The sequence below is a fragment of the Dermacentor silvarum genome, chromosome 5 (assembly GCF_013339745.2).
Source record: "Dermacentor silvarum isolate Dsil-2018 chromosome 5, BIME_Dsil_1.4, whole genome shotgun sequence".
NCBI classification, from domain to species: Eukaryota; Metazoa; Arthropoda; class Arachnida; order Ixodida; family Ixodidae; genus Dermacentor; species Dermacentor silvarum.
The window spans coordinates 94590909-94603414 of record NC_051158.1 but is presented as its reverse complement, the minus strand read 5'-3'; the positions used below and the strand labels follow the sequence as shown (position 1 = coordinate 94603414).

Below are 12506 nucleotides of genomic sequence, written 5' to 3'. Positions count from 1 at the left end.
CGCAATGATCTTGAAAACATGAACCGCTTTATTTGCGCTGTGAAATCTGCATGCAGGTTTTGCAGAGCCTCACGTTACATAATTGACATCACTGACAGCAGGGCGCATTTTTCATGCGTATCGTATTAGCTCAAGTTATGAGTGAACACTACTACTTTAGATTTGAATAACAGTATCTGTTCGCTCACATAGGCAAGTGTTGAAGGAAGCGCGTGGCAGAACGCGCTGTTTTTGTACCATCACGATTGAATTGCTTTAAGCTCTCGAATGATGGAATCACACGGCAAAGCTCCCCATTTTCTGGCGCCAGCTGTGGCTTTCTTTGGCTGGCAACAAATGTAAGTCTCAAAAACATTACAAAGAGAACGCACGATCACGCACCGCTTTGGAAGCAGTCTAACGACATTACGTGCTATATAGCGCATGTACTCCCGGCTTGCGTGCAGCCTGCTACCCGGGTAGACGGTAGCACGCACCGGGTCCCATTCAGCGCCCTAGCTTTCAGCATTAGCTGCTGCCAAACACAGCTTTCAAAAATCGATTCTCAGACAAGAGAACATAACGGCGACAGGACAATTTTCACGCATTGGATTTGAACTGGGCGCGTTCTCATATCGGCGCAGCAGACGACGCGAGAGAACATCGAACACCGATAATAGCAGCGAACGGCACATGTCTCTAAAGTGCAGAGCGACAAGTGCTTCAGGGTTTCCGTTTACAAACGTTTTGATTGTGCTTCAAACAACTCGAATACAGTCGAAAACGCAACCATTTAACAGCTGCGAGTGCCGCCAAGGCCAGCATTTCCATGAGCAACGCGGCGCGACGGTGATCCTACTCCGGCGGCGACGTGTGGCGGCGAAAAGCCGTATATATAGCGGCGACGGCCGGTTCCCTTTTCCCAGGCACGCAAAGATAAAGGCGCTGGCTGCAGGGTTTCCTGTTATCATATCCCGACGTCGTGTATCAACCCCCCATCCCCCCCCAGTGCACACTTGTAGCAAGAACACCGCCACGGCCACACACAACGATTTCGGTGAGCTGCGCTTGGTATCTTGTCCATCCATTTTATACAGATGATCGTCCACGGAGACTATTGAATTGGTTTGCTATATAAGTCATCGTCACAAAGTGGTTTAGCTTCGCGGCATACGCGATGAGTCATAGTGATATGGCAGGACTTCGTGGTACCGCAGTAGATTGCACGCGAAGGGATAAACGTTTCAGCATACCGCCGTAGCGTCCCATACTGAATATAAAATTATTTATTGATGCACGGAAGTATTAGGATAATTAGAGCTTTCTCCATCGTCATTGCCTCACTATTATGTTCACTGAAGATTTATGATGACATCTGTAAATGGAGCTGGCCATATATAGTGACCTAACCTTTCTAATACCCCTGACACACGGGCACTCTAAATTCCTTTAGTTAAGGGGAATGCTACCGGAAAGGCGTTCAAGCGCAGTGACACACGAGAAAGGAGTATCTCCCTTCCGGCAAAGTCCTTTTGCGGGAAAGAAGATCGGGCATCTACTTTTCGAGCGAAAAGGTGTACGCATTAATAGAAGAAAACCTGTGACATAACTACGGTGCCCAGTAAGTATAATTTTTACCTTGGAAAATGTTTTAATTTTTAGAGGTAATGCGATTTGTTGAACAGTGAACATTGACTCTAGCTATAATCTCAAACACCCGCACCACATCGCTAGCGCCGCCATGTCCAATTCCAAATATGCGCATTATAAGCCATCAAAAATGGAAAAAAACGTTTTTTTAGGTTCTACACTTAATAAATGTAATCTACATGCGCGGCTTCTAGTAAATGTTTTCTCTCTTGCTTCTTTAACAAACAACGCCAAGGTAAAAAAATACGAGGCACCGTAGTTATGTAACACGTTTTCGTCTATATTGATGAGTTGTGCAGGCTGTATGCGAGAGTATACACCTTCCCGCTGGAAAAGTGTATGCCCGATCTTCTTTCCCGCAAGGGAACTTTGACGGGAGGGAGATACTCCTTTGTCATGTGTCACTGCGCTTGAACGCCTTTTCGGTAGATGTCCCCTTATCTAAAGGACTTTAGAGTGCCCGTGTGTCAGGAGTATTAGCTACTGAGCATCTTAATCTGTATTCTAGCACTCGAACTTATAGCACTGCAGGGGACGTTTTTTTTTTCAGACCCGAGTCCGAACGTGCCATGTGTTGGCCCATCCGTGCCGGGCCCGATTACTTCAAATTTAGCCAGTACGCTGGCCGAGCCCGAAAACTTGAGGCCCGCCTTTGTTGGGTTCCACCCATTTTTCCTTCAGCCTATATGAGGCTAGGTTGAGTTCTTGTTTGTCGTGAAGATAGTGTCATGTGATCAGTGGGCGCTGGGTGGTTTTAAAGCTGCATAAAGCACCGTTTTTCCCAGTTTCCCTTCTTCTTGGCCACGCTGTAACTGTGAAACAAATAAAATTTTGATTTCGTTACTACCCTAGCACATATAAATTATTAAATTATTTAGCATCAAAACACGCATACAATCGACAGAGCGGAAAATTTGGAGGGACAAGGCTGGCACAAAGTCTCCGTATTGTTTTGGAAGGAGGATGTAGAAAAAGCAGCTGAATATTATTATCACGAGGAAGATTTTACTGCAATATTTTTTCCGCTAAAGTTGCTGCTTTAAAAAAGAAAGCACATTCTTTAATCACCCTGCTCATGTTTTAAAGTGGAATATTAACGACAGTGCTACACGTCGAAATAGTTATATAGCAATACATAGCAAACGCATAAGTGGACACTCCCTTACACACCGCTAGCCATTTTCTTCTCACTGTTTATTTTTATATAGTAGCCATTGCCATGTGCAGTGATGGAACTCGGCCCAATAAACTTGGCGCGAAAGTAAATTGAAATACATCGATCTATTGGTTTTCAGGAATACCGTAATACATGACAACTAGAAGCGTTTTTCTTAGAACACAATTGATGACCCGCAAGGGTGACGTTCACGTGCAATCATATTGTCAGACAGATCATGCCATTTTTATTGCCTTATTCGGCTTCATTACAATGGTGTCAACCTTTCTGATGACAGTTTAGGCATCCTTGTTTCGCAATATCAGCAAACTTTGGCGCCATCAACTTTAGTTTTATCGCGTAGGGTGTCCCGCACAGTGCATTTACACCACAGATAGTAGAGTGTTTTAGCTGAGCGCTTGCTGTCCGCTCCGCTCAGAACGGTATATGCTAGCAAATTCCACACAACCGATTAGCCGGAACACCATTGCGCTTACGCACAACGATCATGCCGGCAGCGGAACGAAGACCGCATCCCTCGCTCCGCTACAAAGCCGACTGAGCGAAGCGTGACAGCGTGTCTACTTGGCAGGCGAATTGATAGCGCTTAGCTCGCGTGTCGGCAAGACGCGCTTATCAAATGCGAAATCTACGCAGTTGCCTGCAGTATCTGAGAGCATGAAATCTGAGTGAAGCGGAGTGTAAGCGGCGCTCTGCTAAAACTGTCTAGTGTTTTTTCTTTTTCTTTTTTTTTTTGCCGAACTCAGGTACAATGTGCTTGCTTGTTCGCTTAAGGGGGAGGTGTGGATCAGAGCTAACTTTTTTGTTCTTTGACCTAGAGCAACAAAATTTGCCAGCCACACTCGAAAGTGTCTTAATAAAGAAATATGCAGTTTCATTACGATACCTTGATTAGTTTCCAAGTCACAAAATGTTACATGTGTTAAATTGGGCGCAGTAACGAGGCATGCCAGGGAGCTGCCTTTAGTTTTAATCTTTGCTCAAAAGAGCACTACAGGCTACAACAGTTCCAAATTTTTTTTAACCCCTTCATTTTTTTTACACAGGAGATCATGTTCACCTTCACTAATTGTACCAGAACTTGTCATTCACAAAATAGCATGTAGAAAAAAAAGTCATCAACAAGATATTGAAGACTGTCATCTTAAGCACACTTCAGGGAATTACATAAAAACAAACGGGATCCAAATCGGTCGAGCCATTGTTGTGCTATGCTTTCCATGAGCGAGGTAACCAACAAAAAAAAAAAAAAAAACAATTGAGAAAGCAGGCTGCAAAGTTTTGCAAGCAGTGCAGATTTATTAGAGCGCATCAGGGCTATAATATTTGCCATCAGTGCTGTCAGGCATCTTCTTGCACCTTTGCTCTTCGTTTGGTGGGCTTTTAAAATTTCATAGCCTGGCTGGTCCATCAAATTGAGCTCCCGTTCAGTTGCGGACACCTCGCGAAGGGAGTCGCGAACGATCAGGAACTGAGCACACAGTCTATGCCGGCGATGGTGACCTTCGAAACGCGTCGATGCGAATTCGGCTGATTCGCGCGGCCATACGCCCAGGCGCGGGAGCCTCCGTTGGAGCGTGTTCCGTCCACTGCGTTATCGGTACCTATGCCACAGGACGATTGTCGGTTTCGCTGCTTGAGTCCCACGGTTGCAAGATAGCGCGGCACGTTCAGTCGGGCGCTCCTCTGCTTTTTCCGCTAATCGGAAAAAAACGCCGCGCAAAAAAACACGGACACGAGAGAGCGACACGCACACAGCGCTGTGTGCGCGTCGCTCTCTCGTGTCCGTGTTTTTTTGCGCTGTGTTTTTTCCAATGAATCACCAACACGCCCAAGCTTACACGCTAAATCCCGCTAATCGCCGTATTTTTCTCGCCTTGGAGGCTTGCGCTTCCGTATTCCGAAGGCGTGCTTCATCCAAACTTTCTTATACGACAAGCGACGATCCATAACTAACCTGGGCGCTCTCAGAAATCCGAATTGTGCGTGTCAAGTGAAGACCCCGGCGTGGTTTGCGAAGCAGACAACTGCGATTGTCATCTTGCCCGCTGCCACAGAAGCAACCGATGGGGAGACGCCTTTCAACACGGCAGCCAATCGGAGGCCCGCTTTCATTGGAGGGCCAGTGTTGCCAGGTTTGGCTATAAATAGCCAAATTGGGCTACGGGAAAAAATTTTTGGCGTCGACTTGGACGAGTTGGCTATGTGGATATATTTGGGCTACTGAAAATCTGCGACTTGGCTTTGTTTGGGCTATTTTAGGGGCCGTCGGGCGATCGTGGATATGATGGTGATCTATTATTGTATTTTTGCCATTGCATGTACGAATGGTCAACTCATGTAAGGCTGGGTGACGTTATATGTATTACCATCAGTTTTTTTTCTTCTTCATGCACTGCTGTACACGTGCGTCTAGTGTTTGCATGTATGCGTGAAAGGAAAAAAATATATCTGCACTAGAGTGGTCCTAGGTAAATGAATTCCTGTTGTCTGCTGTCTGTCGGCTCTGCCCTTCAAGCCCAATGAGGCTTTGGCAGGCCAATTTTGTATTTGTTTCTGTACCAAATGTCAATAAAGTATTATTATTATTATTATTATTATTATTATTATTATTATTATTATTATTATTATTATTATTATTATTATTATTATAAGTGGCGCCCTAATCCACGCTCCAGAGTTGGTTCTGATCGGGTAGAAGCAAATCTCGAAGGCTGTATTTTAGCTGACTGAGCCGGCCGCGTGCGTGTGTGCGCGCGCAAAATGACCCCCCCCCCCCTCTCTCCCTTCCTTTCCATCACTCTCTGCGCTGTTGTCTGAGCTGGTGGCTTTTATCTTTGATGCACTTAAACTTACACCCTGCTAGACCGTTATGCACCAGATCCCCGGGATGAACCTGGGAGTGGTGGGCTTTTCACAGTACACTGTACTAACATGGCTATGCTCAGGAAGGGAGAGCAATATCATAGGGTCGGGGCCGTCGGGCGATCGTGGCGCTGACATGAAAGAAGGGAAGCACGGGTGGATGACACACTCCTGTGGGTTCATGGCCTTGTCTTCCGGATGAAGTATCGCGCCGGGCACAGCTTTCAACCTATTCCACGTTTCTGGCGCGAAGCTTTACTGCCATTTTCCTTTTCCAGCTAGATGAATTTTTCTTCGTGCTTAGATTCGAGATTCATTTCGATAGGTTAGACGTAAGATCGGATCCTCCTCAGAGACGAGAATCCAAACATGGGGAAGTGGGCCAAGTATGCGAGAACGTATAAAAAGAATGGGAGCGAGACCCCGAGCCAAAGGTGGGTTCTGGTGCTTTTACTTCTAGATGGTTTCTCCGTAACGTCGTGGATGCAGATACTCATTCTGCAAATATCGAAACATGTTTGCCACGATGACATCAGTGCACCACGTCACATAAACTTCACCCACCGTGTTAGCTTAGCTTGTGAGGTGTCGTGCTGCTGGCTCGATGCCGCTGGTTCGATTCCCGGCCACGGCGGCTGCATTTCGATCAAGGCGAAATGCAGGAACACCCGTGTACTTAGGTGTACGTTAAAGAACCGAGGTGGCCAAAATTAATCCGGAGTCCCTACTGCGTCATGCCTCCCAATAATATCATGGTTTTGGCACGTAAAACCCCAGCAATTATTAGAGATTTGCAATAGGGGCCTCAAACGTATTGGGGCCCCAAAGAAATAGCGTCGAAGCTACTGCGAATGCGCAAGACGGAAACTGTGTTTGGATTTTGCGTCGGGTACGCTATTTCATCGATTTAGCGGGAGTCCCAAAAGCTACCCCAAAAGCTTTCGTCAGCAAACATGGCGGCGCCCATCGAAGCGACGGCTCTAACCTAGCACAAAACTGGGCTCGATTCGTGGTAACGCGTAAAGTTTGTAAGCTAGAAGAAGTGAGTGTGGTTATCGCTTTATCTCAACTAACATGTGTAATGAAGATTGATTCATTATACGCCGCTGATTCCGAATTCAATTGTCGATTTTATGGCTCGTAGGCCTATCACGGATTGACTTGGCTGGGTGAAGGTGCGTAAAGTTGGTAACTCAAAACTAAGCGCTACAAGTTGCATGCGGCTAATAGAATAAGTTCTAAATTGTAATTAAAGGCGAGAACACGAAGGTCTAAATTACTTTTCTTATCATAAAATAGTACATTTTATTTTAATATTTATAACAGCTTTTCTTTGACACCGTAGTGACACTGCAAACGCAACACGCTATCCGCAAACGCAAAACGTCTATTCCAACACTCTTCATTCCTGCATGCCCCAACTAATACCCGCAAACCTCTGTGGGGCCCCAAATTTTAGGGGCCCCTATTCTAAAACTTTATTAGCCATCAACATTTTTTTTTTTTACAGTAACCGGTTTTCACAGCATAACCACTGTTATCAATTTGTTGCTTACCATTGCTCTTTGTGCGCCGTCGCGGCTTTTACCATTTCGAGCAAGTTCGGGACGTGCTCGTCACCGAAAACGACTGCGCGCTTCTTACACTAGTGTGCCTCTTTGTGTAGTAATTTTTTAAAGCTCTGCTTACACCGATTCAGACAGGGAGTGGCATCTGTTGCCTGTCCTATTAACGCATGTTCTTGGCGTGCTAGAGACCTAAGATGGCGGCCAGGTTGATGTAAATTGACACTATATAGGTAGTGTGTGTCCCAGCTAATCCGGGCCAAGCTAATTTAAGAAAACCGTGAAAATAAGATAGGACGATGAGACAAATAACGCGAGATATCAGCGCGAAAGACTTGTTTTAGCTCATCAAAAAAGAAGCTGTGAGCACGTCGCCGGTGCAGATCGCTGGACAGCTGAACTTCTACGCCGTAGGCACAGATAACGTGAGAGATCGATGACGCTAAACATTATTTTGTTTTCACGACAGCTAAATAGCACAGTTCTTATGTTAATATTACTTTAAATAACTAGAAATAATAACTTAGTACTAGCTGTCATAAAATAAAAGCACTGATTTGCCCTCTGCAGCGATTCGCTGGAACTTGAGAGCTTCTGGGGCCAACCAAAAAGTGTTCTGTGCAAGCGTGATGTCGCTGTTGTAGATGTGAAGGGCCGATCGTCACGGCGTCACGGACATTTTCTTACGACGGGTTGTGGAAAAAAGGACTGCCGTAGTCGAGTGTGAAAATATATACACAAATAAAATTGCAAATAAAAATGGCTATATTTGGCTACGAAATAGTTTGCACTTTTTTTCTGTTTGGCTACACTTGCGCTACAACACCTCTAGCTTTTGGCTACGCCGCCTCGTCGGACTTGGCAACACTGCGGAGGGCCCGTGTGACTACCTGCAGTAGACCCGCGCTTCTTTTGTGCTTGTACGTTTGTTACACGATGGCGACGACCGACGATTTCAGAAGCGAACGGATAAACTTTGAGCTTTCGTACTATGCCAAGATGGCGGCACTCGGTGGCGGGAAATACGAGATATGGCTTTTTGAACGGAGGTGATTTTGCGCGATTTACAGCTGTTTTCTCGCCCCGCGCACTGAAAAATTAATTTTTTTCGGGAACTTTTAGTGTGTTTTCAGCCAAACCATTTTGATACAGCGTATATTAGGCGTTGAAGATACCGAAACGCGTGGTTTCCAAAAACAGATTTTTCTCGCGATTTTCGCCATCTGATCCCCGCGTCCACCCTTAAATTAGCAGGGAACATGCCCAGTGCTAGAAACGTGTACAAGGCAGCGAAAACGGGGGTTGAGCTACTTGACGTGTGAAAAGTTAATTAAAAAGAAAACTGGAATGATAGATTGAAGTTTTATGTATTCCCTTTTGTTTTCACAAACCTTTCACCAATGTTGCAAAATTTTGCAGCATGCGCGTAGGGTCAAGGTGTATATCTAATAACAATAGATAGTTAAAAGTCTAAATTTATTTAGTCAGTCTAGTTATGAAGTAAACTACGGCCGAATGTTTGACTGACTTAAAAAAATAGTGAGAGAAAAAAGAAATCAGTAGTGAGTGGCACTGTGCATCAACACACTAATTAATTCGTGGATTATTATCCCAGAATTTATTTTCTATTACTTTATTTCAGTGTTATAAATGCTTGTTTAAAATTTATTACATTTCTTCCCAATAAAATGATCACGCACAATGCTGTGCAAAGCCGCACATCAGCGACTCCTGCTAAAAATCTAAATACGTTTGGGCAGAAACAAAATACTATGAAGGACTCTGCATATAGGCACGTCTTCTCCTCTAGAAAATACTGTGGCTTTTATGCACGCTGTGAATGTGGTTGGACAGCGAAGCTGTAAACAACACCCACAACGATTACCCATTGTGACGTCACTTTAATTAAGACACGTGGCTTTACAAAGAGTGAAACCAGAGACAAGTGAAATGTACTTAACCACAGCCTTTATAACTTCACAATGACATCATATTCACGTTGTTGTTCTGGAGTGTTTACTTTCCGTGGTCTACCCATGGTAGCCTGGAATGAACTGAATGAGTTGCTAGACCGTGGTGACGTCACTAGGTGACTTCTATGCTGTGGGTACTTTTCCACTCGGAGGAGTAGCTTACGCAACCGTAATCTTTGCCGGGAAACACACGCGGGAGAAGGAACGTGCTTCGCATTATTCGCAGACGTCATAATACGGTTTGCACTTCACGCGAGGGTTTTGAATGACGTCAACCCCTTTCAAAGCAGCTGCGAACCTAATCTTTGCCGGAACGCGTCGGAGGGTGTTCTCATTGTTCAAACGCGCCTTATCACTCATCATGTGGCTTTGATATTTGTTGTGTGGTTTTTCTTTTGAAAACGAGTGCTGAGCTGTGCGCTGTGAATCCATCTTTTTTTTTTTTTTTTTTTTTTTTACTCCCTCTGCAATTTGGACATTATGGACGCCTTTCTTACTGTTTTAGTGTTTATTAGTTATTGCAGTTAGCACGAGTTAAGTCGTAGGCTCGGTTTGAGCGGTGAATTAAATTTTATGCGTGAGCGTCAAATGACCCATTGAGCGAAATACAGCTCCACTAATGTGACACCTTGGGAGGCGCGAAGCATACAGTGATGCATCGCTATTCGGCTCATACTACCTTAAGCAATGGCTCATAACCCCGTAAACGTGGCCTCCCTATCATGACGACAGAAGTGAAATTCTACGCTGGAATGATGAGCGGCAACGCAGCCAGCTGTGGAAGACGACAACGACGACGAACACGAGAGCGCTCAGCACGCGCTCGTGCCGAGCGCGTTCCGAGCACGAGCCGCTTGCTTACCGTTACGTGTTATAGACGAGAAAACGATCGCCCGAAGGCGCTACTGCGCTAGCGCTTGCATGCAGGCTCCCTATACTGCGCCTATACATACAGCGCCCCCAATGTGGAAATGTCAAGCAGCGCGGTCGCGCCGTGGTGCAGTCTCCGCTTTGTTTACATTGTTTGGCCCGCGCTTTCCTTCGCTGCTCGTGCTCACGGCGCTCCGTTTTCGACGGCGGCAGATCGCGTGCTTCCTGATCAGCGATGCAAAGACTGCAATGCGGTCTCAAGGAGGTTGCCGACACCGACACCTTTTTTCGTGGCGGCAATATCAAGGAAGGGGAGCGTCTGCTTCCACAAGTGTATGGAGTTCAATAATTGTGGGCGGTGATGTGACAGTGAAAGCCAAGCGCGTGTCGGAGGTGACCAACAAGATTCTATACGACATCGAGCTAGAGGTACACACCGAGTTCAGTAATTTAGTCACTTTTATTTCTCTATGGTGCAGTCACAAAGCGGCCATGCATGCTTGCAGAGATGTGCAGAGACGGTGACGATTGCGGTTGGTTTCGTTGGTCGCTGTGCGCGCACACAAGGCTGCTTTCATTTCTGCTTCCAGAGAGTGACATCCGCACTGTCAGCACATAAACAACACATACATTAGGCACAAATAAGCGAATAAAATTAACGATGTAAGTACTACATATGCGCATAATGCCTTATATCATGCTGTATAAACATTTAATGTATATCATGCCTTATTCAATGCAGATGCAGTCATGGCAACTCATTGCATTAGTGAGCTTTTCACTGCTCATGAGATATAGCTCGTACAAACTGCTCCGCGAAATGAACCCAGATCACGGTAACCGGCGCTTACCTTGGGACCATAGCACCAGCGCAAGAATTAGCGATAGATGCCTCATCAAAGCAAATGTACTTTCTCGTCGGGCGAATGCCCCGCCGCAGCTAAATTAAGCTCACACCGATGGCCGGCTACTACACGAAGCGAAGATTCTTGGCAGGAAGAGTGAAGCTGGCAATTACTTTAAAGCATGCTTGGATATTGTGAACCTAGAAAGCATGGCCAAGCAACAAACATAAAGCGCATGTCTCGAGCAGCTGCTTTCCGATCTGCCGCTTACCCACGCATGCGATGACCGCAGGTTGCATTAAATACGGATGGCCTTCACTCAAAAGACAAGTAGCGCGCGGACCATTTTGTCGCCTGCACAATCAGTAATTTAAGTTGCAGCGTTTGGAAAAGGTATATAATTTTCTTGATCTCGTCCTCGCGGATCACGATTGAACGAACAGTACAGTGAGCTAAATTCGGGGGTTTTACGTGCCAAAACCACGATATCATTATGAGGCACGCTGTAATGGAGGGTCTCAGGAATAATTTTGACCCCCGGGGGTTCTTTAACGTGCACAAAAATCAAAGTACACGGTAACAAGTGTATTCTTGCATTTCGCCCCCATCGAAATTCGGCCGCCGTGGCCGGGAATCAAGATCGCGTCGTCGAGCTTAGCGGCGCAACACGTATGCATTTACCGCTAAGCTAACACGGCGGATGTCACTGTGCGATTCAACTACGCGACATGTCTAAACAAACGGCCATGCGCTAAATGCAGGCATATTACTATTGAATTTTTATCGCGCGGCCGTGATATCAGGGGCTGGAAACTCCCTATACCTCCCATGGGACGCTGGGTCCCATGCCGATACGCGGCGGCAGCGCCGCATCCACCACTGGCGGCTGCCGGATATCCTACTGGAAATAATTCACCGTCAAAAGAATGCCTCCCTGACGTCACTGATGAGGTCAGGAGGTAGAGGGAAAGGGCGCGAAGCCGGGAGGAGGAGGGTTACCAGTGCAGCCCTCCTTTGCGACTTTGCATGCAAGCGGACTGTGTTCGCGCTCTCTTTCAGGTCTGCTGGCCGTGTGGCGACATTGGCCAAATAGCGGAGCAGAACACGCTGAATTGTGTCGTGTATTAGGAAGCGCTTTCTTCCTACCAGGTTTACCTTGCAAGCTGCTATTCATTTAGAAACCACTGGGACATTGCTCGTACGCGCCAGTGCCAAGCAAATATAGTGATGAATATTTATATAGCGAGCAATTGTTCATTACCAATATTCGCGGTTGATATATTACATTTCGACATTTCGTGAGAGTAGTTGCTTTGAAAGTCCTAACTTGCGCTTACGTTTAGGGCTACACTTCAACTAGTCCACAGAAATAGTGGGGGGGGAGCATAAAGAAAATAACTTCCTGGCACCATCAATCGTTAATTTTGTTCGTGTGTTGTGAAGCCGATTTCTCGGCCAGCCAAAACTCAACACAAGTAAAAGTTGAACCATTTTGTTTTCATTCACACATTCCGTACTGGAAAAAGACGGACCTCCAGGCAGCGCGAGAGAGACAACCTACAGAAGCAATTTTCATTCACAA

General features: G+C 45.9%; 1 protein-coding gene across 1 annotated transcript in view; it reads left to right on the top strand.

The window, feature by feature from the left end:
* The first annotated feature begins 941 nt into the window (after window positions 1-941).
* Window positions 942-12506, top strand: part of LOC125945903 (uncharacterized) — a 33839-nt gene continuing 22274 nt past the window's right edge. Inside the window, exon 1 of the mRNA XM_049668296.1 lies at window positions 942-1036. The gene's annotated coding sequence lies outside the window, so the exon portion shown is untranslated. The remainder of the gene's footprint in view (window positions 1037-12506) is intronic.